We start from the raw sequence: 20041 nt of genomic DNA, 5'->3' as shown, positions 1-20041 counted from the left end.
GATGAACGTCCCAATGACGGTCGTGCGATACACGGTTCGGACTTGATGAACGTCATACAGATGGTCGTCGTATTGTTGGCCTCTATTCTTTACCATGGTCTCTTACCAAGTTCCAACCTTTCAATTTTCTCTCAAAACCTGGAGAAAAGTCGTGCAAATTGAGGCGAAAAGCCAGTAATAAAAGCCTCGATGAGCGCTAAGCCACGATATTGATTGTTAAGGCAGATGCCGGTGATTTGACAAAGGAGCGGACTAGCAGGGGATATTGATTTATCTGCCGGATCCCTGAACGCGCTGTATCAGACAGGTCCAGAACTTCCCTGTGCAGAGTATCAGACAGGTCCAGAACTATCCTGTGCACAGCGTATGACAGGTCCAAATCTGCCCTGCACAGCGAATCAGACAGGCCCAGAAATGTCCTGCACAGTGTATCAGACAGGTCCAGATCTGTCCTGCACAGCGTATCAGACAGGTCCAGAACTGCCCTGCCCAGGTTATCAGACAGGTCCAGAACTGCCCTGTACAGCGTATCAGATAGGTCCAGAACTGTCCTGCACAGCGTATCAGACAGGTCCAGAACTGCCCTGCCCAGCTTATCAGACAGGTCCAGAACTGCCCTGTACAGCGTATCAGATAGGTCCAGAACTGTCCTGCACAGCGTATCAGACAGGTCCAGAACTGCCCTGCCCAGCTTATCAGACAGGTCCAGAACTGCCCTGTACAGCGTATCAGATAGGTCCACAACTGTCTTGTGCAAAGCGTATCAGTCAGGTCCAGAACTATCCTGTGCAGAGTATCAGACAGGTCCAGAACTGCCCTGCATAGCGTATCAGCCAGGTCCAGAACTGTCCTGCACACCTTATCAGACAGTTCCAGAAATGTCCAATTCCAGAACTGTCCTGCACAGCGTATCAGACATGTCCAGGACTGCCCTGTGCAAAGCGTATCAGTCAGGTCCAGAACTGTCCAGCACAGCGTATCAGACAGATCCAGAACTGTCCTGCACAGCGTATCAGACAGGTCCAGAACTACCCTGTGCACAGTATCAGACAGGTCCAGAAATGCCCTGTGCACAGTATCAGACAGGTCCAGAACTGTCCTGCACAGCGTATCAGACAGGTCCAGAACTGCCCTGTGCAAAGCGTATCAGTCAGGTCCAGAACTGCCCTGCTCAGCTTATCAGACAGGTCCAGGACTGCCCTGTGCAAAGCGTATCAGTCAGTTCCCGAACTGCAGACAGGTCCAGGACTGATCTGTTCAGCGTTGTATTCTGTGATATATCAGACACAGTATTGTCCGATATTTCAATGGGTGAAAATCGTTTGTATCCCCAACACAGAGGCGGCATGCTGTCAGAACACTATCAATCACACCTACGCTCTGTCTGACGAGAATGGGTGTCATGTATTACGTCATACGGGTTAGAAACTTTTGACGAGCAATTTCAATGAATCTATTTCATGTTCTTTATGTTTGTGCATCTTTCTCCGTGACAAAGCTAATGAATGATTTCGAAAAAGATGAAAACCATGTCTCCATCGCGCCTCGTGTAACAAATATTCGATGATCGGCCACTTGAGGGTTATATCCCTAACCTCACACACACACAACCATATCTAATGTCAATGCCGACGGTCTGTGTCGATTTCTTCTGTATATGGTAGACATTTAAATTTGTCATTGTGTCAGTGGATAAGGGGCTGCCTCGCTCCCCAGTTCATCTAATTGACAGAAATCTACAATGTGTAGATTTCACGTCAGTGTCGATCCCATTCGGGCGGGAATTGCAATAGTCTTCTAAATGATGTTTTTCTCGACAGCTATTATCCCTCCTTCAGACGAGGTCATATCCCGCTTTTGTACATAACATGCTAATTTCACAGACGAAGTGAGATCCCGCTATCATAACGGCGCAAGGTTAGCACTGGGCACATGTCATTTGAAGTCTCCCCTTGTGGGCAGAGCATCTGTAGCGAGTCCATGTGGCTGTTTACATACCTTGTTGATACACATAGTGGTTGCTTAACACGTCGCGAACCATTTACCGGAGAGATAGATTTAGTAGGTAGGATTAAGTCAACAAATGTCAGTCAAAGAACCGAAGTATGTTAAGACTCCACATCACAGCAGTACAATTTACTTGTAAAGTCTTTAACTTGTCTTCAAAACGTTGTTAACTTGTATTTTTGCGTTTAAAGCAAGTTAGTGAGATTGAATTGTCAAGTCGGTGACCTGAAGACGAACTGTTCATAAAAGGTTTGTACCGCAGACATGAAAGAAAATCATGGTCGTTCCTTAAAAATATAGGAAAAACTTGAAAAACTCCTGTTTGAGGCAGTTAGCACAGTTACTGGGTTACCCAAATATGCTCCCAATATGCACTCTATCAAGAAACGGGTTGGAATACACTTGCAGAAAGAAGAAAGTATGTAACCATTGATCATTCGGTAAAACACAATTATTTTGCCGGTCATTTTTCGTCCCCGTCTACTATATAAATATGGAATGATTTGCTCTTTTAAAAGCAAAACCACAATACAGACTAAATGTGCGCCTTCATATTGTTCCTGCTGTTTAAGGAAGTACAATATATTGCTCACAAAATGGCTCTACTCATGCTCTCAGTTACATTATTACAGTTACAACTGGTTTAATAGACAATCCCAACTGTCTCCGTTGTTCTCCGTGTGAAAACGTTTATCACTACTTAATATAATGTCCATCCTATCGACCTGCAAGAAATATAATGTTTCATAGTAGTTTGTAAAAACAAGTGTTAATCCCTGATACGTCAATGTTGTTACACGGGACCTCCCATTTCAGTTACCCTGACAATGTACACTAGTTTGACTCCGTCCAAATGTACATCAACTGCACTAAAAGACGTCTCTCTGTACATACTCGTTGTACATATTGGCATTGTAATATTATATATCCCAAATCAGGTATATATTTTGGGAGACAGAATCAAAGTTGAAAAAACTTGTACCCTAACCCTTTTCTTTGTGAATAACATATGTTAATATGATTGTGTACATAATCAAGAAAATCAGTTTACGACAAGATTTGGGCATGTTTAAGACAGACAGAAAGGCAGAACAATGAGGACACACCAAAGAAAGACAGAAAGATAGATCGTTGAGGAAATACGAATGACAGATATTTGAGGACAAACGAAACACAGAGAGAATGACACATAATTGGGGATATAGCAACGACAGACAGAAAAGGGCCGGTGTGGTAGCCTAGTGGTTAAAGCGTTCGCTCGTCACGCCGAAGACCCGGGTTCGATTTCCTACATTTGTACAATGTGTGAACCTCATTGCTGGTATTCTCCGCCGTAATAATGCGGGAATGTTGCTAAAAGCGGCGCCAAACCCAACTCACCCACAGACAGAACGACAGATCGTTGAAGAAATACCAAAGTCAGTATCAGGTTCGAGTACCGTCGATAGATGGTGTTTCTATAGGTCTATAAAGTGTCATTGTAATTCAAATAACAAATAAATATATTATACGTAAATAACGAATGAGTGAGGAATCATTTGCACCTGTCTCTGCAGTGTCCGAACAGAATCACACAGATATTGGGCTTGACAAGGGCGTTTCAGATTCGAACCCGATCATGTGTGTGACTAGCGGACACATTAACCAACTGGCTCCTGAACCCATCGTTAGCAGGTTATATACCATTTTATATCACTGTTTCTGCTTTATAGAACACCGACAAATCATTGCTACTAATAATTTTTTTCCCGCCCACTAGAACATAGGTACCACCCAAGGCCGAGCTCAAAAAGATTCACTGAAAAATTCAAACAGGAGAAAAAACCTTCAAACATGTAGGTAGCCGAGTGGAGTAAGTTCTTCTCAGTAAGGAATATCGATAAAATTAGAGTGATAAAGAAAAATAAGCCAAATTATGTTACCGATATATATTTGCTAGTTGAGAGAACGACATAAGATTAAATCTTAAGGCAATACTTACATTCAAGCTCAGGGAGATAATAATGATTATTCGTACCCTAATAAGACAATCACACGTGTATCAGTTTCTAAAACATGTAAAATACAACGTCCTGCGGTTTTTACAGACTGACAAATCACACCATTAACTATCTTAGAAACATCGTGGCGCGAACCAGGGATGGCCCTCCGCGCAAATGTACCCAGAAAAAGTACTTCACTAATAGATTTACAAACGTCTTGTGAGATCGTGGCCTGATTAGATTTCAATTTCTCCTCGTCCCAGTAAAATCAATACTGCAAATTGCTCGCGATGGAATTTAGTTTGAAAACCATTTTCTCGTTTTCTCTCAGCGTTTCCACTAGTGATAAACATTCCCTACTTATTTAACGCTGTGATGGTCAGTGATGTTGAAATATCTAAAATTTCATTGAACATGAATATATCAAGCGTAGGTTACGTGTGTATGACTCGAATAATGTTGACTGTAATTAATGATGTGTCAGAATGACAATATATGCAGCTAGTTCATGCATATATTATTCTCGCTAACATTTGGGCACTGCCAGGGCATTGATCATATCTCAGACATGGCGTTAATGTGTTGTCTGTTATATGTATAGACCTTAAAAAAGACAAATTCATGGGTTATACGACATTATTTCCAAGGTTCCGCATTACTGTTAACCCGCGGTGTAATGTACATACAACTGCCATGTGGTTCGCCGAACAGGCTGATGGCAATACATGGCACATTGACAGAACTATAAATCGCTGACAGAATTGTCAGAGGGTTTGGAGTGAAATTGACCCTGAAATGCTAAAGTGGCAAACAGACAGCATTTAGAGCCTGTAACGTGAAATAGAAGCCCCGGTGCCACTCGAGGGATCCCAATACTTGACATGCATGCATTTACAAATTGTTTCCGGATAGTGCTAACAGTGTTATTTCGGTATTGGATTTGTCGAGGCTTTTTGCTGAAGCACACTGATTCTATTACAGAATGTCACAAAGGCGTTTTTTATTAAAACAGAATTGATTTAAAGTTTTCTCAGTGTACCACGAAGAAGATAATTGTTACTTTGTGCCAGCAATTCGGAATGTGCCCAAACAGGCGGACCCTGTACCGCATGATGTACAGATGGGAGCGAACCTTACCGTGCAAGCAGTTTCCTTCTAATGACGAAACAACAATCAATTATATCCACGAATGCAATCATCTCGTTAACTAAACAGTGGAACACCGGAATAACAATGACCCAAACTGGCATCAAATCAAGTGGAACTTTTTTTATCATAACCAGATGTTCTGACAATACATTTAGTGCTGTTTTTCCATAAATATTATTACAATCTTTTCTTAATTGGGATACTAATGAAAACCTCCATACATCAATTAATTCAATTTCGTATGAGTACATATACATATGATTAACTGATGTCGGGCACTGCGCTAAACCTTGAACTATAAACTCTGATGATCACCTGACATTCTCGAGAAACATATATTAAATCAGACGGATCTTTACAGGGTTTGTATGTGCGAAAATGTAATGTTTTCACACAACAGATAAACCACTGCATGTAAATTAGAGTTTACATGATCAACTCGATGCGTGAAGCGCCCAATTTACAGTTTATCCTGCCGGCGGAAGCGTCCAGGTTTAGGTTGCCAGAAGCACAACAATAAATAATTGAATTGCCTTTTCTTATTGGGCATATAGCACTATGTTCGTCCAGTTGCATACAAAATACAGAAATCAAAGATAGGTAATGCATGCATTTATAATTCAGCTGCTATGTTGGCCTATTTAAAACATGGATGGGATGATTGTGTGAGGATGTGTTAGAGCCACCATTGCTGTGACAATATGCAAAGACATTTCAGCTTCGAAGTACCCTGCGCTTTCAGGGGAGCTGCCGACAATTCAGTGTATAAAATGATATTTTCAATGTGGCAGCGGTGTTGGCCATGTTAAAAGTCGGATTGATTTTTTTATATATGTTTTAAAGACTGCTTCATAAAAGTAAAAAAAAATGTTAAGCTTAAGAAAGGACACACGGACAGGGGAATGACGGACAGGGGAATGACGGACAACGCCATAAGCCTTCAGTAAACGTGAAGGTGAATTGACCTGCAGAGACACTGTACAGACTGTGTGTCTGGTACGTGCAACATTCAGTCTGACAGCATCGTCTGGTGGTTGTATACGACAATACGTTCTTCCTAAGTGAAACAGGCAATTTGACCACACCACCTGGTGTATACTACAACATATGTTCTTTATCGAAAAATAGACATAGTGAAAGAGAAAGCATTTTTGTTCGTATCGGCCTAACATTGCTTGAAGGCGACACGTGGCAAGCTGCACACGAGTTTGACAAAGATGCAGCTGGTGGCCCCACGCGTGTTCTACACGGAAACGGAAGCCATGTAGCCGTGTCAGCCACGAAATGATGATGCAGGTAGATGATGATGCTTCTTTTGTTCCAAACATCCGACTGAATATGATACCCGGTAGCGGGTGCTGTGTGTAAAGAGTCAGGTCCGTAAAATGTTCAGCTCAATGATTCCGAGATACCTTTCCGGGCGTCCCACACCAGGGCATGTTATTATGAATGACCTGCTGACCACACGTGACCGGTACAGTTCTCGCACAGACTGACCTGCTGACCACACGTAACAGGTACAGTTCTCGCACAGACTGACCTGCTGACCACACGTGACAGGTACAGTTCTCGCACAGACTGACCTGTTGACCACACGTGACCGGTACAGTTCTCGCACAGACTGACAATATAAGCCGGAGACTGACGACTGGCTACTTGGGCACACTGCCGTCCGCCAAATGAGAAGTTAATCTTCTTTCCCAGATATCCACAGATGGCGCACTACGATATTGAATCTGGTCTTCACAGAACAAATTGAATCGTTTCGCCTCAAGTTGTACTTAGTAAACTGGCGACTGGATGGTCAGATCATCATCCACGGTAAAGATGCTACACGTGACGAGGAAATCCTAGGTACATACTGGTTACTACATACGTCTTTGAATGGCATTTAGAAGTGATAAACATACGGAAGAGAATTTATGGATGTCAACTTCTTTATTATAAGGAAACACAACGTTTCGCAGTATATGCTTACTCCTTCATCAGGTGAATGAATGCCATGAGGCAGAGAGCATATATATGTACATGTAAGGACAACAAAAGTAATAAGAAGTTACTATACAGTTTGCTGTTTAACGCCAATCATATAGATAAGGGACATGTACTATGTGACTTGGCGAGAAGAGAAGGGGCATATACTACTACTAAGACGTGACGAGAGAAGGGGCATATACTGGCTACTAAGACGTGACGAGAGGAGGGACCTATCCTGGCTACTAAGACGTGACGAGGACAGAAGGGACATAAACAGGCTACCAAGACGTGACGAGGAGAGAAGGGATATATACTGCCTAACAAGACGTGACGAGGAGAGAAGGGACATATACTGCCTACCAAGACGTGACGAGGAGAGAAGGGACATAAACAGGCTACCAAGACGTGACGAGGAGAGAAGGGATATATACTGCCTACCAAGACGTGACGAGAGAAGGGATATATACTGCCTACCAACTGCAAGACGTGACGAGGAGAGAAGGGATATATACGCCTATCAAGACGTGACGAGGAGAGAAGGGATATATACTGCCTACCAAGACGTGACGAGGAGAGAAGGGATATATACTGCCTACCAAGACGTGACGAGGAGAGAAGGGATATATACTGCCTACCAAGACGTGACGAGGAGAGAAGGGATATATACGCCTATCAAGACGTGACGAGGAGAGAAGGGATATATACTGCCTACCAAGACGTGACGAGGAGAGAAGGGATATATACTGCCTACCAAGACGTGACGAGGAGAGAAGGGATATATACTGCCTACCATTTGCAAGACGTGACGAGGAGAGAAGGGATATATACTGCCTGCTATAAGGGGAGAGATCATGTTTCTGTAATATACCGTTTAGAAGTCTGCAACAGAAGGTGTCCATGCGTCGAAGATGCACATGCAAAAAAGCCTACATGGAAATGAAGTTGGTACTCCTTAAATAATAAGCCGTTCTGTTCAATATTTAGCCAATAACACACGCATAGCTGACATAAAAGAAATCCTTGTAATATGACGGTGAAAACTGTGTTAATTCAACAAATTGACATCCTTGTTTGAATGATTTATTGATATTTTCCTGAGATGTTTTGTAAATGTGGGTCAAGTGAAATAGATCAACGGGCAGTGAGTGTGACATCCACTGACAGCTTTCATCCCAGTTGCATCTCAGACGGTAACTGGCTACTTTTAAACCATCTTCATCACGACTGTCAGCAACTGTGTGCGTGTGTTATATTCACCTACAGCCAAAGCATGTTACTGTTCCATCAACAATGCTAAGTAACGCTATATCTATGCACGGAAACCCAGAAGACACGTGCACTGTTCACTGACCGCCGATCCTAGGGAAACCATTCATGGTAATTAGGTCAAGAACGCCTTTGTCTTTCAAGAACGGAAGAACGTTTCCATCCATTGTTTTCTGTAGCTTAATTATTGGACACACGCAAACGATTGTCTATCCCTTGATGCAAACAATTAAACTGTTTCGCTTCCTAATCAACACTAATTCCTGTCACATTTGCATGCTTGTCGGCCTTGTGTCAACAATCCTTCATGTATGTCGACTAGTGAACGCTGCTCAGGGACGTCTCTCAACACCAACGAGGCATTGAAGTTGCAAGGACACGACTGGTAGCTTTGTTCGGAAAGAGGAGTGCCCCCTGAGTGCCCCCCGAAATATCCATCAATAACAGATCAAAGTACACACATTATGTCAATTTTATGTTGGCATTTGTGCAAATATTCTCTAGTGTGTCTCCTTGCGGACTTTTGTCCTGTTCCCCTTGATATTGCGGCGGGATATTGCTGGAAGGAGCTGCGGCAATTGGCGCTCTGGAAGGAATATGTGAATTATTGCTACTAGAAACTCGACTGATGCACAATGCCCCATCATTGATGGTGATTCACATAGTGTCCAATATGACTGAAGGTTAGACGGTAGTGGTTACTTGGTCCACTCCCATGTGTCTCCAATAAATGTGTACACATCGGTCATGTGACGGTGAAGCTGTTTATGTAGTGTAGACTTGACGATGAAGCTGTGTATGTAGTGTAGACGTGATGGTGTAGCTGTGTCTGTAGTGTAGACGTGACGGTGTAACTGTGTATGTAGTGTAGACGTGACGGTGTAGCTGTGTATGTAGTGTAGACGTGACGGTGTAACTGTGTCTGTAGTGTAGACGTGACGGTGTAGCTGTGTATGTAGTGTAGACGTGACGGTGTAGCTGTGTCTGTAGTGTAGACGTGACGGTGTAACTGTGTATGTAGTGTAGACGTGACGGTGTAGCTGTGTATGTAGTGTAGACGTGACGGTGTAGCTGTGTCTGTAGTGTAGACGTGACGGTGTAGCTGTGTATGTAGTGTAGACGTGACGGTGTAGCTGTGTCTGTAGTGTAGACGTGACGGTGTAGCTGTGTATGTAGTGTAGACGTGACGGTGTAACTGTGTATGTAGTGTAGACGTGACGGTGTAGCTGTGTCTGTAGTGTAGACGTGACGGTGTAGCTGTGTATGTAGTGTAGACGTGACGGTGTAGCTGTGTCTGTAGTGTAGACGTGACGGTGTAGCTGTGTCTGTAGTGTAGACGTGACGGTGTAACTGTGTCTGTAGTGTAGACGTGACGGTGTAGCTATGTATGTAGTGTAGACGTGACGGTGTAGCTATGTATGTAGTGTAGACGTGACGGTGTAGCTGTGTCTGTAGTGTAGACGTGACGATGTAGCTGTGTCTGTAGTGTAGACATGACGGTGTAACTGTGTCTGTAGTGTAGACGTGACGGTGTAGCTGTGTCTGTAGTGTAGACATGACGGTGTAACTGTGTCTGTAGTGTAGACGTGACGGTGTAGCTGTGTCTGTAGTGTAGACGTGACGGTGTAACTGTGTCTGTAGTGTAGACATGACGGTGTAACTGTGTCTGTAGTGTAGACGTGACGGTGTAGCTGTGTATGTAGTGTAGACATGACGGTGAAGCTGTGTATGTAGTGTAGACGTGACGGTGTAGCTGTGTATGTAGTGTAGACATGACGGTGTAGCTGTGTATGTAGTGTAGACGTGACGGTGTAGCTGTGTATGTAGTGTAGACGTGACGGTGTAGCTGTGTATGTAGTGTAGACGTGACGGTGTAGCTGTGTCTGTAGTGTAGACGTGACGATGTAGCTGTGTCTGTAGTGTAGACGTGACGATGTAGCTGTGTCTGTAGTGTAGACATGACGGTGTAACTGTGTCTGTAGTGTAGACGTGACGGTGTAGCTGTGTCTGTAGTGTAGACATGACGGTGTAACTGTGTCTGTAGTGTAGACGTGACGGTGTAGCTGTGTCTGTAGTGTAGACGTGACGGTGTAACTGTGTCTGTAGTGTAGACATGACGGTGTAACTGTGTCTGTAGTGTAGACGTGACGGTGTAGCTGTGTATGTAGTGTAGACATGACGGTGAAGCTGTGTATGTAGTGTAGACGTGACGGTGTAGCTGTGTATGTAGTGTAGACATGACGGTGTAGCTGTGTATGTAGTGTAGACGTGACGGTGTAACTGTGTCTGTAGTGTAGACGTGACGGTGTAGCTGTGTATGTAGTGTAGACGTGACGATGTAGCTGTGTCTGTAGTGTAGACGTGACGGTGTAACTGTGTATGTAGTGTAGACGTGACGGTGTAGCTGTGTCTGTAGTGTAGACGTGATGGTGTAGCTGTGTCTGTAGTGTAGACGTGGTGGTGTAGCTGTGTATATAGTGTAGACGTGACGGTGTAACTGTGTATGTTGTGTAGACGTGACGGTGTAACTGACTTGGATAGTGCAGACGTGACGGTGTATCTGTGTATGTAGTGTAGACGTGACGGTGTAGCTGTGTATGTAGTGTAGACGTGACGGTGTAGGTGTTTATGTAGTGTAGACGTGACGGTGTAACTGAGTCTGTAGTGTAGACGTGACGGTGTAACTGTGTATGTAGTGTAGACGTGACGGTGTAACTGTGTATGTAGTGTAGACGTGACGAAGTAGCTGTGTATGTAGTGTAGACGTGACGGTGTAACTGTGTATGTAGTGTAGACGTGACGGTGTAACTGTGTATGTAGTGTAGACGTGACGGTGTAGCTGTGTATGTAGTGTAGACGTGACGGTGTAGCTGTGTATGCCGTGTAGACGTGACGGTGTAGGCTGTGTATGTAGTGTAGACGTGACATGGGTATCCCGCCCAAATCAGCAATAGTTCTTAAAATGTTGATTCCCACCCTACGAAGTACTAGTCCACCCCCTACACAAAGACAGTTCCGAACAGTTGCATGCCTTCCATCATGGAACAGCAAAACTTGATGATTTCTCCTCGAAACGTGCGAAATACGCAATTTCTTACGATTATCAAAAGCATCCTTACGAATAGAAAATCGATTTTAATTTAGGGCAGTGGATTTGCAGCAACATAATATGTTCCACAATGGCTGATTAATTATTAACCGACAAATGTTATTTCTGAGACTCTAAGGAGAATATTAACACCACCCGATGCGAGATGGCCGGAAGTCTGCATGGAGTGTTGATAGATGGCGGGTATTCCCCGGTAAATAAGACATGAAATACGACCCAAGCACGGAAGCAGTGGTATCAGTTTCAGGGATCTAACTTGTCTTATGACGTATGTTTGTCTAAAATAACATTCTGAATATAAGGATTCCTATATAGGCCAGTTCTCGTAATCGGTACACGAAGGGAGTACACTATGCTTAACCATAAAAGGTAGAACACTTCCTAAAGCTAAAGTACTAACATGTTCTGAACAAAATGCTAAATTTCAAATATGATGTGCTGCAGAGTGACTTTGTGTCAGGATGTGGGTGTGAAGTGGAGTCGGCCCCTAGTGGGATGTCCTTGATGGGAGTCAGGATGTGGGTGTGAAGTGGAGTCGGCCCCTAGTGGGATGTCCTTAATGGGAGTCAGGATGTGGGTGTGAAGTGGAGTCGTCCCCTAGTGGGATTTCCTTAATGGGAGTCAGGAAGGGGATGTGGAGTCGTCCCCTAGTGGGATGTCCTTAATGGGAGTCAGGAAGGGGATGTGGAGTCGGCCCCTAGTGGGATGTCCTTAATGGGAGTCAGGATGTGGGTGTGAAGTGGAGTCGTCCCCTAGTGGGATGTCCTTAATGGGAGTCAGGATGTTGGTGTGAAGTGGAGTCGTCCCCTAGTGGGATTTCCTTAATGGGAGTCAGGAAGGGGATGTGGAGTCGTCCCCTAGTGGGATGTCCTTAATGGGAGTCAGGAAGGGGATGTGGAGTCGGCCCCTAGTGGGATGTCCTTAATGGGAGTCAGGAAGGGGATGTGGAGTCGGCTCCTAGTGGGATGTCCTTGATGGGAGTCAGGAATGTGACGTGAAGTGGAGTCGGCCCCTAGTGGGATGTCCTTGATGGGAGTCAGGAATGGGACGTGAAGTGGTGTCGGCCCCTAGTGGGATGTCCTTGATGGGAGTCAGGAAGGGGGACGTGAAGTGGAGTCTGACCCTAGTGGGATGTCCTTGATGGTGGTCAGGAAGGGGGATGTGAAGAGGAGTCTGCCCATAGTGGGATGTCCTTGATGGGAGTCAGGAAGGGGATGTGAAGTTGAGTCGGCCCCTAGTGGGATGTCCTTGATGTGAGTCAGGAAGGGGACGTGAAGTGGAGTCGGCCCCTTGTGGGATGTCCTTGATGGGAGTCAGGAAGGGGACGTGAAGTGGTGTCTGCCCCTAGTGGGATGTCCTTAATAGGAGTCAGGAAGGGGGTTGTGAAGTGGAGTCGTCCCCTCGTGGGATGTCCTTGATGGGAGTCAGGAAGGGGGATGTGAAGTGGAGTCGTCCCCTAGTGGGATGTCCTTGATGGGAGTCAGGGAGGGGGTTGTGAAGTGGAGTCGTCCCTTAGTGGGATGTCCTTGATGGGGGTCAGGAAGGGGGTTGTGAAGTGGAGTCGTCCCTTAGTGGGATGTCCTTGATGGGGGTCAGGAAGGGGGATGTGAAGTGGAGTCGTCCCCTAGTGGGATGTCCTTGATAGGAGTCAGGAAGGGGGATGTGAATTGGAGTCTGCCCATAGTGGGATGTCCTTGATGGGAGTCAGGAAGGGGATGTGAAGTGGAGTCGTCCCCTAGTGGGATGTCCTTGATGGGAGTCAGGAAGGGTGCGTGAAGTGGAGTCGTCCCCTAGTGGGATGTCCTTGATGGGAGTCAGGAAGGGGGTTGTGAAGTGGAGTCGTCTCCTCGTGGAATGTCCTTGATGGGAGTCAGGAAGGGGGTTGTGAAGTGGAGTCGTCTCCTCGTGGGATGTCCTTGATGGGAGTCAGGAAGGGGGATGTGAAGAGGAGTCTGCCCATAGTGGGATGTCCTTAATGGGAGTCAGGAAGGGGATGTGGAGTCGGCCCCTAGTGGGATGTCCTTGATGGGAGTCAGGTAGGGGGACGTGAAGTGGAGTCTGCCCCTAGTGGGATGTCCTTGATAGGGGTCAGGAAGGGTTCGTGAGGTGGAGTCGTCCCCTCGTGGGATGTCCTTGATGGGAGTCAGGAAGGGGGATGTGAAGAGGAGTCTGCCCATAGTGGGATGTCCTTGATGGGAGTCAGGAAGGGGATGTGAAGTGGAGTCAGCCCCTAGTGGGATGTCCTTGATGGGAGTCAGGAAGGGGGTTGTTAAGTGGAGTCTGCCCCTAGTGGGATGTCCTTAATGGGGGTCAGGAAGGGGCCTCAGAGGTTAGCTTCTGTCTCCAGGGGGAAGTTTCAACTGCGGGGGAGGAACTTCAAAGACATCTGTCATGGCTCCAAAGTAGACTGCCTTCTCGTGTAGTGTACCTCTACTGTCCGTGGGACTCAACCCGACACTGATCGTGACTCACACGCATCTTCGGGAACATGTTTTTTCGTATAAATGTCTCGACACACATGCCCATTGACCAATACACGCTTGTGATGTTCAGTGAGATGATGCTGAGCTTCAGTGAGGGTTGATACAGGTACAGGTTTATGGAATCAATTAAACAGCAAAGTCGATAAAATGTCTTTATCTTGAATAACCGTCGGAAAGACACATATCTACGACCGAGTAAGAGTCACGTTCCAAATATTGATCTTAGAGTTCGACGACAGTCGTAATCCATATACGTTAAGATGGACGAGTTTTAACCTGACCACTCAAGGACACTCTGTCATGGTTCTGTTACAGGATCATATATGACCATATTTTTGCTTTGTTGGCTGGGTTATCAATATGTATTCTTAAAAATGATATTAAAAATCCAAGGCATATTTCCCCCGTCACTGATCTCGACTGCATATAAAATTCTGTTTTTGTGTTGCATTTTGTTTGCTTGTTTGTTTACGGTTATTTGAGACATTGGCCGATTGCTAGCTGCCACGTCTATCGTAATGCAGTTTAGGTGCCAGTCGCATTGCTATCAAATATGTCAAGGACCTTCTGAAAAATAGTAGAACTTGCAATCAAACAGATACATATCGGCCTTTGTGCTGGAAGGAACTCCACAGTGTATTACCCTTGACCACATACCCCGCACAGTAACATGAAACTACTCCGACTGGTTTCAGCTGGGGGCATATGCTGGCGCTGCCCTGAAGATACCACAGCCTGCTGGCCCACACAGCCTGCTGGCCTACACAGCCTGCTGGCCCACACAGCCTGCTGGCCCACACAGCCTGCTGGCCTACACAGCCTGCTGGCCCACACAGCCTGCTGGCCTACACAGCCTGCTGGCCTACACAGCCTGCTGGCCCACACAGCCTGCTGGCCTACACAGCCTGCTACTTCCCAGTCAGTGTGTTGTGCCACGCCCTCTGTAGCTACAGTAGCTACAGTACACCGCATATACTTACATGCACTGACATTTACCTATTGTTCGGGCGCTCTATATTCCACAAACAACTAAATATTTGACTACTGACGTCACGAGTAAAATAATCAATGCAATCTGACATATAATCAGTCCTTAACGTTCACGGACGTACGTAGGTAAACTACAGGTCCGCGGATATGACTGGTGAGCGTGAGGCTACTGCCAGACCGCCGGCCTGATCTTGGTGAGCATGAGGCTACTGCCAGACCGCCGGCCTGATCTTGGTGAGCATGAGGCTACTGCCAGACCGCCGGCCTGATCTTGATGTGCATGAGGCTACTGCCAGACCGCCGGCCTGATCTTGATGGGCATGGGGCTACTACCAGACCGCCGGCCTAATCTCGGTGAGCATGAGGCTACTGCCAGACCGCCGGCCTGATCTTGGTGAGCATGAGGCTACTGCCAGACCGCCGGCCTGATCTTGGTGAGCATGAGGCTACTGCCAGACCGCCGGCCTGATCTTGGTGAGCATGAGGCTACTGCCAGACCGCCGGCCTGATCTTGGTGAGCATGAGGCTACTGCCAGACCGCCGGCCTGATCTTGGTGAGCATGAGGCTACTGCCAGACCGCCGGCCTGATCTTGGTGAGCATGAGGCTACTGCCAGACCGCCGGCCTGATCTTGGTGAGCATGAGGCTACTGCCAGACCGCCGGCCTGATCTTGGTGATCATGAGGCTACTGCCAGACCGCCGGCCTGATCTTGGTGAGCATGGGGCTACTGCCAGACCGCCGGCCTGATCTTGGTGGGCATGAGGCTACTGCCAGACCGCCGGCCTGATCTTGGTGAGCATGGGGCTACTGCCAGACCGCCGGCCTGATCTTGGTGAGCATGAGGCTACTGCCAGACCGCCGGCCTGATCTTGGTGGGGATAGACAATGACACACGATACTTCGTGTCACATAGTCAGAACGATGCATCACACTTTGTGACAGTCCTCTACATAGCAATATCACTATGTCACATAATAAGATATATAATACTAAGGGCAGGGAATGCCTATGCCGAATAGCTCTTCACAAGTATGTCAGCTAACCGTTTTGACAGGAAGGACATCGCAAGCGCTTCTTGATATTTTTAGGGAACTGTCCCCTAAAATATTTACATACTTGGAATTCGCAGTTTCCACATAAAAACGTTTAAATAGTATAATAACAATTCACAAGAGAGATAAAAGACATTTCACAGATAGTCGCGTGTCATTTATTTGTAAGAGAAATAACGCTTAACAGCTTTGTGAAATATCGAATCGCTGCAAATTAAAAGAGCAAATCATGTATAAGACCGGCTCTTACTTTCAAGTATACACTACCCTCAGAAGACAGGAGTTGGCTGATGTGTCTGACTGTCAAGTCAAGACAACCCTCAGAAGACAGGAGTTGGCTGATGTGTCTGACTATTAAGTCTACACTACCCTCAGAAGACAGGGGATGGGTAATGTGTCTGGCTGTCAAGACTACACTACCCTCAGAAGCAGTGTCTCTAGACTGTGAATGATATCTCAGAGAGGCAGTATCTCTACACTGTGAATGTTATATCAGAGAGGCAGTATCTCCACACTGTGAATGATATATCAGAGAGGCAGTATCTCCACACTGTGAATGATATATCAGAGAGGGAGTATCTTCACAATGTGAAAGATATATCACAGAGGCAGTATCTCTACACTGTGAATGATATATCAGAGAGACCGTATCTCTACACTGTGAATGATATATCAGAGAGGCAGTATATCGTCATTGTGAATGATATATCAGAGAGGCAGTATCTCTACACTGTGAATGATATATCAGAGAGGCAGTATCTCTACACTGTGCATGATATATCAGAGAGGCAGTATACCTACACTGTGAATGATATATCAGAGAGGCAGTATCTCTACACAGTGGATGTTATATCAGAGAGGCAGTATCTACACTGTGAATGATATATCAGAGAGGCAGTATATCGTCATTGTGAATGATATATCAGAGAGGCAGTATCTCTACACTGTGAATGATATATCAGAGAGGCAGTATCTCTACACTGTGGATGATATATCAGAGAGGCAGTATACCTACACTGTGAATGATATATCAGAGAGGCAGTATCTCTACACAGTGGATGTTATATCAGAGAGGCAGTATCTACACTGTGAATGATATATCAGAGAGGCAGTATCTCTACACTGTGAATGATATATCAGAGAGGCAGTATCTACACTGTGAATGATATATCAGAGAGGCAGTATCTCTACACTGTGGATGTTATATCAGAGAGGCAGTATCTCTACACTGTGGATGTTATATCAGAGAGGCAGTATTTACACTGTGGATGTTATATCAGAGAGGCAGTATTTACACTGTGGATGTCATAACAGAGAGGCAGTATACCTACACTGTGAATGATATATCAGAGAGGCAGTATCTCTACACTGTGAATGATATATCAGATAGGCAGTATACCTACACTGTGGATGTTATATCAGAGAGGCAGTATTTACACTGTGGATGATATATCAGGGAGGGAGTATCTACACTGTGGATGATATATCAGGCAGTATCTCTACACTGTGAATGATATATCAGAGAGGCAGTATCTCCACACTGTGAATGATATATCAGAGAGGCAGTATCTCCACACTGTGAATGATATATCAGAGAGGCAGTATCTCTACACTGTGAATGATATATCAGATAGGCAGTATACCTACACTGTGGATGTTATATCAGAGAGGCAGTATTTACACTGTGGATGATATATCAGGGAGGGAGTATCTACACTGTGGATGATATATCAGGCAGTATCTCTACACTGTGAATGATATATCAGAGAGGCAGTATCTTTGCGCTGTGAGTAATATAAGAGAGGCAGTATCTCTACATTGTGAATGATATACATTGAGAGGCATTGTCAAACCCCAACAGAAACACTATGAAATGCATTGTTCGCAGAAGATGAATTGAGAAGAAGTGATGTAAAACCCTTATATCTCGCTGACCAAAGAACCAAAGTTGATATTAGTTTTTGTAACGTCATGGTGGCCTTGGCCTTCCCGGATAGTGTGACAATGCATGCTAGGCATGTAAATGATACTACTTGGAGTCCAATTACAGCGTTGGGAGCAGTTGTCCACTGTCTGAGAACGGGAATGACCATAATAACACCAGTTATAGATAATTAGAGAAATAGATCGGAGCAATTGATTACCAGCTATCCCCGCGCGTGACATGCAGCCGACACCGAAAACGAGGACGGTTCAAACCATTGCCTGATATAGATTAGAGAAGAGATGTCCTCACTTCTAAACTTACTGATGATTGTAAAAGGTGGTAAACGAATGTTGGCGCTTCTGTTTCTGCTGATTTCAGGAAAGGTCACGAGATATGTTAGAACGATTCACCCGTCAATCTTAGTTCGAGAATTCTTTAGAGACTTTGAAATTGACATGGAAAGTTGGCACGAGTGACAGGGGTAATCTGGTTGGCGTGCACCAAATTGGATTGTCACTGAGCTCAACTGGGCAACTTGATATTACGTGATTTCAGTGATACGATTACAACAACATCGAATCCAATTATTAACATATGAATACACCTTTATCAAATAACATCATTCATATACAATGATCACATAGACAGAAACATAAATACACAACTATTCAAATATTGACAAAATATAAATATGATCTGAATGTTATCTCTCATCTGTATCCGGGTCCTTCCGCTGAACACTGGACTCTGAACACGAGGGGAAGATGAGTTATAGGAAATATTATCACATAAATACAAAGCCATGATGTATGGAATAGTGATGAATATATATATTGAGTGTATCACGTGCACAGGGGCCACCTTGTTCACCTCAACAGTTGTACGAATGAAGCAATAAGCAATACTGAATGAACAGTAGTGATGATGGAACAGGCGACGATGACGGTAAATGAATCGCAATGTCCTGAAGTCGCTTATATAGTGTTCTTACGACTACATATAGTACACACGTGCTCACACGTGAAGTCTTCAAGCATAAGCTAAAGAGACACATGATATGTGGACTGTAACAGTAAACAGGTATTTGCAGATTGTTCGTATGCGTTTATTCCTCATACCAGAAAATAACACACACATATGCATGAAGTCTTTTTTGTGAAAACTGTGCTGCAGTCAACAGGTGTTCCAAAGTCTAAATCACAAACAAATTCTAGTTTGTAAAATACATTTTCATTTGAGCGCGCCTTTCTGCTTTTGAAAATTACCGAGCTTGTTTTTTTGATAAGCTCAAAATGATCGAATGATGGGGGATAGCAAGGTTTTGCATTGGGGAAACTGGTGTTGAGAAAGTGTGATGCATTTCATCCCACACTTATAATGGCGAACTGGTTCATGTCCTCCCTGCCTGGTAATGCAAAACGTCGCTCACTGTTAAGCTATTACTGAAATCGACATGACAGGCGCACGTATGGATTATTCTCCTAGTTTGTCTATTTCACTCTTAATTGATACCTGTCAAACGGGGGTAGTTGACGCGGGGACACTGCTCGAAATATGTGAAATACAACGTGGGATTTAGTCCCGAATCAATAAGGAAACAGCTGGCCCCCTTGCAAGGTCTAACATGTTGTTTCAACATATGGGAAGCGACATGTACGATCAGAACATATCAGTTACTAGTTGTTTCGGCATAAAATGCATATATCTGCTTGACAGAAAGAGAAATGGATAATGTTGTAAATGCACAAAGACAGTTACTGGTGATAATGGAAACAAATCTTGCGTGCGACTCCCCAAGATGTTTTCTACGTGACATTTACAAGGTATGTTAATTATCCAGGCGAGGCGACAGCAATCGACACGTAATGGACTGTCTTGCACAAATTGTGAAGATTACCGTGCAACGAAATTGAGTGCACACTGAATGAAATAAACACGCAAAGTCTTTATTTACGTAAGAATAGTTTATGAAGCGAGCAAGAGAGCCTGACGTCACTCCGCTCCCTGGAGAAGACATTGCTCTTGTGACTTTCACCAGGTGTAGCAATTACTGAAATGTACACGCCTACCTGCCTGTCACACTCGTCACACACACCG

General features: G+C 44.9%; 1 protein-coding gene across 33 annotated transcripts in view; it reads right to left on the bottom strand.

Annotated features, from left to right (window-relative positions):
* LOC139459502 (voltage-dependent calcium channel type A subunit alpha-1-like) overlaps positions 1-20041 on the bottom strand; it is a 415048-nt gene that overhangs the window by 265666 nt on the left and 129341 nt on the right. The gene's annotated exons all lie outside the window — the stretch shown is intronic.

The sequence above is a fragment of the Haliotis cracherodii genome, unplaced genomic scaffold (genome assembly GCF_022045235.1).
Source record: "Haliotis cracherodii isolate W230 unplaced genomic scaffold, xgHalCrac1.p SCAF_13, whole genome shotgun sequence".
Taxonomy (NCBI): domain Eukaryota; kingdom Metazoa; phylum Mollusca; class Gastropoda; order Lepetellida; family Haliotidae; genus Haliotis; species Haliotis cracherodii.
The sequence above is the reverse complement of the archived record's forward strand: the minus strand, read 5'-3'. Positions and strand labels throughout refer to the sequence as shown.